Below are 6000 nucleotides of genomic sequence, written 5' to 3' on the forward strand. Positions count from 1 at the left end.
ACTCACACTTGAAACAATCTCCTAGAAGATGTCCAGGCATTTATTTGATCGCGGCAAGTGATTTTTTATCAACTAATGATTTAGGTGTTTGAAGAATTCCAGACTATTTTGACAAGCTCATACATCAAACATGGATTCAAGTTTATATTGCGGTCAATGAGCGATGTCATAAACCAGATGGTATGGGAGCTGGATGTAGAGCATACATGTAGGTATAGAAGCACTGTGTGTGTGTGTGTGTGTGTGTGTGTGTGTGTGTGTGTGTGTGTGTGTGTGTGTGTGTGTGTGTGTGTGTGTGTGTGTGTGAATTCAAATGAGATCAGTAGCCTAAGAGGCCATAAGGAGGTGTAAGTAATGAAGCTGTCCTGTTTGATGGGACCACAGTAATTCATCATCCTGCTGGTTAATCACAGATGACGGCTAGCTAATAAAACCCAAATGACCAATAAGAGATCTGGGTTGTATTAGTTACTTTGATTTCCCCATAAAATTCAAATGCAGATTTTAATAGGATCTCTATGGTTTCCCTCTCTATATCAGTTCATGCTCTAACAAAATGACAAAACAAGGAAGATCTACCCATGTTCATTCACACTGAAGGTAACTGAATTCCATAAATCATTTTCCATACAGTAGATCCATACATTAGACCATGCTCAATGCATCTGTTGAATGGTGGTGGCATTCTTCAAGGTGCGGTGGCTTCAGGACAGGTGAACTGGTGTAAGGTGCTCCTATCCATCTATACAACACTTCATAGTCACCTGACCTCCATCGCCCAGTGCTGGGGATGCTTGTGTTCTTAGCAGATAAGGAGCATCTTAACACGCTGGGTGCTCAGCGATATCACTGCTCCGTCATGCTCTGAGATACTCTGAGACACAGCTACACTGAAAACACCCAGGGGGATTAACATGATTCCATCCCCACCCCCACCCCGTGTGCGCACTTTGCCTTGGGCCACTGCCCACTCTGCACTGCGCTGATACAGGTGAGGTGGATTCCATTAGGACTAAAGAGATGAGTGCACAGAGAGTGGCTCGTCTCCTCCTCCTGTTCCTGCTTCTGCTCAGATCTCCAGATGCGAAGAGAAGAGCATATTCCTCTTCAGCCACATCTTGAATGATTTACCCTAATCAACATCTCTGCAGTCTGGGTCTGAGTGCTGTCATTGTTTTACAAGATAATTTGCTCAAAGAAAGACACCAAGATGCATTGTCGTTGTGATAAGGCTTCTCCCCCTTCTCCCCCTTTTAGGAAACATCATAATTTGACCAACTGTATGATCTATTGGAAATGCAACCTGATTTTGAGTCTCATAAATGATCATTAAATATCAGATGAAATAAAATAAAAGCTTTATAGACATAGATGTTGAATGATGGAAATACAGTAAAATATATAATGGATGAGGAGTCCCTTCTGGATTCACTTATTGATTAGTGTCGCTACTAAATTTGCTCGAAGATCTAAACAGATAAAGATTATTAGGATGGTGGTATGATCTAATTTCTTTACTATGGCAACATAGTAACCCTATTCTATAGTCATTACATTCACAAAAAATCCTTAATTTATTTAACTTCTCAATCAAACAAATTCTGTACAAATAATTATAGACATTATGAGAGGTGTGTCAAAACAAAGTAGGAATAGAATGGGATTAGCCTGATACAGTAGTTTGTATATTTCCATTATCAATCGTTATCTCTTCTATGTCTATAACAAAGCTTCGTTGCATTGATATAGTCCTACAAATAAATCCACATGGTCGAAATCGTGCATACGGATTGCACGCTGCTGTTGCTGGGAACAAATGTACACAAAAAACAAAAGGGCTTACCTGTCCTATGAAACCCACTTCAAAGCGATTCCAAGTCGGATAGGTTACGCAGATTAGGTCAGGCACTTCATATCCTTGGTGATGGTTTTGATAAATCTCGTGTTATTCTGCCGAATAAACAATTCGTGGATACTCACGGTGAAGGAAGGCAGGACAAGGACGGAGAGTGGATGAAGTTTTCGCGCCTCGGAGCTGCGGCGCGCATGAGTAACTGTCCTTGGTGCTGAAAAAGACTCGGACGAGCGCGCGGATTCCTTTAGATTTTATCCAGTGGCCAGTGGTTAAAAAATCAAAATTGTACATACCTCGGACACTAATTTAACAAATACTTACTTCAGATTACTAACAGCGCGTCGACCTTCGAAACTCGGCTGTGCAACAGATCTATTTGATAACAAGTGAGATAGCGCAGTTATCAATTAGTCTGCCTGGTGATGAGTAGACTGTTGAAAAATATCTGTTTCCGGGTGCACGAGATTTTATGGTGTCAAATCATTATTTTCCATGCATATCCTAGTTTTACAAAACACACAAGTCCATAGGACATCATGTGAACTGATCTGTCATATTGACAACCAGAAGAGGACAGACCGAACGCCTGTGGATGATAGCGACTCCAAATAGGTGTGTCTGTAGGCTAACGAGCCTGCACGTTGTGAACGATCACCGTGGTAAATAATACAGGTACAATTGATTGATTTCGATCTGCGCAATAAGAAATGGGCCATAGTCTCTCACATGTTTAAGATTAACTATTATAATTTTTAATAGACTAATGATAGCAAATTCAAAGTAATAGGCTAATAATATTAATAAAATATCAAGAATAAGAAGACAAATGCTCTATTATCCTTTTCTGTTTTCGAGAGCTGTGGATTAGGTTGCGCTGAGCATGTAAATGTGGAGAAGCTCAGGGAATCGTCTTGATTTTGTTTAATCGGACAAGCACAACTCTTTGGCAACTGCTTAGCTGCATTTCCGCGAGGTCTAAATATTTCTATTTCCAGTCCACACACAAGTTCTGACATGGCAGCGCAGGCGAGTGAGAACGCGAGACTCCCAGGTGGTAACCCTGTGCGTGCTGGACGTGGACTCGAGATCACCACTGCCAAAACCACATTCACACAGTCATGGAGGGGCTATCAACTGGTTTTGTATGCGACATCATCCATCTCCACTGGAATAGGATTAATAATTGGCAACATAGGGAAGGCCATATCTCCATGTCCTCAAAACTCTAAATGTACCCCATGTGGGTTTCACTATTAATTAAATCAGTTGTCAAAGCAGTGTGTTACCCCATCTGCAGTATGTAGCCTGCTCTTCTAACTTGCCTTTGGAGATCAAGTGGGGTGCCAGATTAATAATTGTGATTAAAGCAGACACATGTTGTATCTGTCAGCCATCACAGTAGGCAAATTGAAAAAGCAAATCTGCATGTGGTAGGCCTACACACATTCATTCAACTGATCAGACATATAACGAGTGATACTAATGGGTTAATCTGGGATTCAAACAACAATGGAAACCCCGCCACTTTTTTGGTAAACATCATTGCACATCTCCCTATCCCACCCAGACGGTGCCCAGAGACCTGGGGATGAATAGCGTACTTAAGATTCAAATTAAAATACCGCACACTCCGACACCAAGAAAAGGAAAAAACCCTCCCTTAGTCAGGGCCTTTAGCCTGCCTCTCTGGAATATTTCACCTCTGAAATTCTGCAAAATATTCTAAATGAGTCGCAGATGTTTGGCGATTACACGCATGCTTAGAGCGGCAATCCATGTGGAAGTGAATCCACCTCGATGCACCAAGTGATTGGAGAGGGACTGTGGGGTTCAAAATGTGGCTCACAAAGGACCATGGGAAGCGGAGTGATCCAAACGAGGCCCGGGAGTTGGTCCCCCCTTTGCTTCTATAACAGCCTCCACTCTTCTGGGAAGGCTTTCCACTAGATGTTGGAACATTGCTGCAGGAACTTGCTTCCATTCAGCCACAAGAGCATTAGTGAGGTCGACAACTGATGTTGGGCGATTAGGCCTGGCTCACAGTCGGTGTTTCAATTCATCCCAAAGGTGTTCGATGGAGTTGAGGTCAGGGATCTGTGTAGGCCAGTCAAGTTCTTCCACACCGATCTCAACAAACCATTGCTGTATGGACCTCGCTTTGTGCATGGTGGCATTGTCATGGTGAAACAGGAAAGGGCCTTCCCCAAACTGTTACCACAAAATTGGAAGCACAGAATCGTCTAGTGTGTAATTTTATACTGTAGCGTTAAGATTTCCCTTCACTGGAACAAAGGGGACTAGCCCGAACCATGAAAAACAGCCCCTGACCATTATTCCTCCACCAAACTTTACAGTTGGCACTACGCATTGGGGCAGGTAGCATTCTCCTGGCATCCGCCAAACCCAGATTCGTCCGTGAGGCGTGATTCATCACTCCAGAGAACGCGTTTCCACTGCTCCATAGGTGGCGAGCTTTACACCACTCCAGCCAACACTTGGCATTGCGCATGGCGATCTTAGGCTTATGTGTGCCTGCTCGGACATGGCAACCCATTTCATGAAACTCCCGACAAACAGTTATTGTGCTGACGTTTCCAGAGGCAGTTTGGAACTAGGTAGTGAGGGGTACGCCGTACCGGTAAAACGTGAGCCTATCACAATTAATACAACATGGCCAAAAAAATATAGGCTATTACACCATTATTTAACATTACTGCATGTCAGCCGCATGAACAATTAGCGAATTGAATGGAAACCGGATGGTATACGCTCCAAATTGCTTTGTGGTTTGAGGAGAACACTTACATTTTGTCTAGGCGCAGATGAGTGGCTGAGACGCTCGCGGACAAGGCAGAGATGAATGGCCGAGACCGAGGCGCGCGTGGACAACAGTGGATGCATCAATTCAGGCTGCAAGAGTAGGCCCAATGACAATCGCAGAATGTCATTACATTACACGTAGGTGTTTTGTAACAGATGTCTCTTTCCATTCATCAAATTGCTGGTGCACAGTGCACTGTTGGGGTTTGGATGCTGAAATTATTTCGCTGAAATGTGCGCGAAGCCTACAGGAGCCCCTTTGTTAAGTGATTGTTTGACAATCAGATGAAGACATCATGACTGGTTGTGTTTATGCCACATTAAAAGGCATAGGTGGCGTGTCCATAAGACTAGCGGAAGCTACACTAAAGTAAATTGAATTAAATTGCCAAAATTATATAGCCTAATTAGCTTACTCCTGTCTATACAAAAATACATAAAATCATTCATAATAGGCTACTACACCAAAAAGCATGATTTGGCCACAAAGGATCATTAGCTTCTTTTAAAAAAGAAGTGGTGGATTGTTTTAAATTGCATAGCCTACAGTCGGAAGGGCCCGCAATTTGGGCAGAGTGAGCTGCAAATACCAAATAGATGATTGTTGAGTTGCGACTGTCAGTGAAAAGCAGAGACCCAGCCAGGCATATCGCAATATTTAAAAATACAATAGCGGAAAAACTGTTTGGAAAGCAAATGGCTATTGCTGTAAAGAGATGACAATGAAAAGACTCCAATCTGTCTTTTAGTTATTAAAATTCTTAACTTAATCGAGCGAACAGTAGCCTATCTTATTGGCATCAGTGGAGAACATCCGCCATATCCCCGGTGAGTGTGCATATTCATTGTCTTTATCATTGGGTCAGTGCCACTTTTGTTTGTTTTTGGACAATAATTTCCTCCTCCAGGTTAGATGGACATCATATTGTATTTGTGTCTCCCCTTTTCGTAGGCCAATTATATGGATCAGACATCGTTTTTATTGATCTGTTTGTCAGTGTCAGCAGAGTAGGCTACCTTGTAATTTTTGTAGTATAATAAAAAAATGCGTGCGCGCACTTGAGTGTCCCGTACTGGTAAGAAATTACATCTACTTTCACCCCTGGAAAGGTTGCATCTATAACGGTGCCACGTTGAAAGTCACTGAGCTCTTCAGTAAGGCCATTCTACTGCCAATGTTTGTCTATGGAGATTGCATGGCTGTGTGCTCGATTTTATACACCTGTGTGGCTGAAATAGCCGAATCCACTAATTTGAAGGGGTGTCCACATACTTTTGTATATATAGTGTATTCAGTCATTGATACCAGTATTGCACACTGCTCT

The 6000-nt window shown here is 42.6% G+C and overlaps 1 protein-coding gene across 2 annotated transcripts in view; it reads right to left on the reverse strand.

The window, feature by feature from the left end:
• The window catches only part of LOC121575219 (metabotropic glutamate receptor 2), a 63109-nt gene extending 60275 nt beyond the window's left edge, over positions 1-2834 (reverse strand). The window contains exons 1-2 of one of the 2 annotated variants that reach the window (XM_041888181.1): positions 2177-2834; positions 1844-2066 (exon numbers count right to left, since the gene is read on the reverse strand). The gene's annotated coding sequence lies outside the window, so the exon portion shown is untranslated. Of the gene's footprint in view, positions 1-1843 lie in introns of both variants that reach the window. The other variant, XM_041888180.1, reaches the window with a different exon arrangement.
• Positions 2835-6000: the final 3166 nt, after the last annotated feature.

This window comes from Coregonus clupeaformis, chromosome 10 (assembly GCF_020615455.1).
Source record: "Coregonus clupeaformis isolate EN_2021a chromosome 10, ASM2061545v1, whole genome shotgun sequence".
Taxonomy (NCBI): Eukaryota; Metazoa; Chordata; class Actinopteri; order Salmoniformes; family Salmonidae; genus Coregonus; species Coregonus clupeaformis.